This window comes from Lampris incognitus, chromosome 3 (assembly GCF_029633865.1).
Source record: "Lampris incognitus isolate fLamInc1 chromosome 3, fLamInc1.hap2, whole genome shotgun sequence".
In the NCBI taxonomy this organism is placed as follows: Eukaryota; Metazoa; Chordata; class Actinopteri; order Lampriformes; family Lampridae; genus Lampris; species Lampris incognitus.
The window spans coordinates 17,404,803-17,406,779 of NC_079213.1; positions in this window are offsets into that span (position 1 = coordinate 17,404,803).

Below are 1,977 nucleotides of genomic sequence, written 5' to 3' on the forward strand. Positions count from 1 at the left end.
AAGCGGCATCCAAGGATTTATTGTGTCCCAGAGTTTGGGTTGGAGCTGAGGATTGGCATGCGATTAAATAAATGGGGCCAATATGAAACATAAACATAAATATAAAGCGTGTGTGTGTATGTGTGCATGCATGTGTGCGTGTGTGTGTGTGTCACCTCAAACTTTTAGCAGGTCAACACTGCGCCGTGTGTATGCCTCTGTCAGCTTAATACCTCAGACCACGTGTACACACAGGCATGTTTGTGCTGCCGTACAGGAATTAATCGAGTGCAAGGCTGTGTAAATCACTCCAAAACCTCAGGAAAACACGCACACGTGTACACACACACACACACACACACACACACACACTTACATATACTTTATATATATTTGGCAAGTACTTATCCCTCATAGTCATGTGTCAGGGCCAAATACTGAGGAGCCAAATCAGGGCCAAATACTAAGCAATGGGAGCTACAGTGAACAATGAAAATGTGCAGGCTTGGAGGCACAGAAACCAATTAACATTGTTAAAAGCACCTCGATTCTATTACATGTTTGTAATTACATGCTCCACAACAGTGGTTAACAGCGTATTGCAGCTAGTTAACGAGAGTGGGAAAGATGCACAGGCCTATAGTGAGAAAATAGACACAATCCAGTAAATAACCCCATTAAAAACACACCACAGGCCGCCCTTTGCTCTCTACATCGACATTTCAACCCAATATTAAGTCCAGAGTGAGGTCATCCGTAATGGATTGAAACGTGCTCGATAATGGTGAGAAGGCCTCAGCAGGTTTTTGCCATTTACTGCCGATTCTCACTCGAGGCAGCATCTATACTGGATTCTACTATTGCAGGCCTGCTGTTGCCATAAAACACGACCCGATCCTGATTGTGTGTGTGTGTGTGTGTGTGTGTGTGTGTGTGTACGTTTGTGTGTGCGCCCATGTGTGTGTGTGTGTGTGTGTGTATGTGTGTAGGGGGTATTCATCCAAGAACCCTAATCATCATCCTTCTGCTCATTTCGTGGTTGGAGACCAAACCCTGCAGGCCACATTGGCTCTACAAGCCTGGCATTATGGTCAGTTTGTGGAGAGGGAAGGCAATCCAGAGCTTAGAAGAATATCAGACGCTGAATAATGGACTCTAGGCTGGAGCGCTGCAGCAATCTGTGTTAAAACATGCAGGATAGCTCAAATAAAGTTGCCCGCAGCACTTGCTGAGCGATAGACGGCGGTGGTGTTTTTCAGTTCCCAGTTCGTGCTTGTGAGTGAGAGTCGATTTGGCACCAGCTTAATTACCCATACACACAGCTCTATTTGATGATGATTAAAGCCACACACATACACACACACACACACACACCTGCCCAGACATTACCAGTCGCCAGCCACAGTAGTTGTGGAGACATTAAAGATGATGATTATTAGAGGATAATAATTAAAAGGCTTTAAAGCTCATGCTAAGGTAATCAGTATGGCTGCACTGTCTCACATGGGAAGACCCACTAACTATACGACCACCACCACATAATTACCCCTAGTCAAAAACCACCCACCCTGGGGCAAAAGGGAACAAAGTAACAAAGCGACGGCGGTCTCGCTTGATTGGCTGAAACACACAAAAAAAGTTTCTTCATAGCAAAACCAGCAGGCATCTGTGTTTGTGAGTTGGATGCTATTTCCTTAATATATTATCTATATATATATATTAGTCAAACATTTTGCATTGCCGATGAGATACAGAGATACAGTCCCAAATAAAATGAATTTTGAAGAAAAAAAAACTTTCGGTAAAGTTTTCTGACACAACGTCGTATTTGTCTTGAGCCATCTTTGGACTTGTTCTGACAAAATAGGCCAAATCGCTATGAAAGACAGAATTGTCTGTAGTTTCTTAAGCGTCGACTTGAGGGTTTTCTTTAGTGTCAGGAATGTTCCGGGGTGTCGGTGGTGTTCGTGTCGTGAAATCGCTCATTTGAGGAAGAAC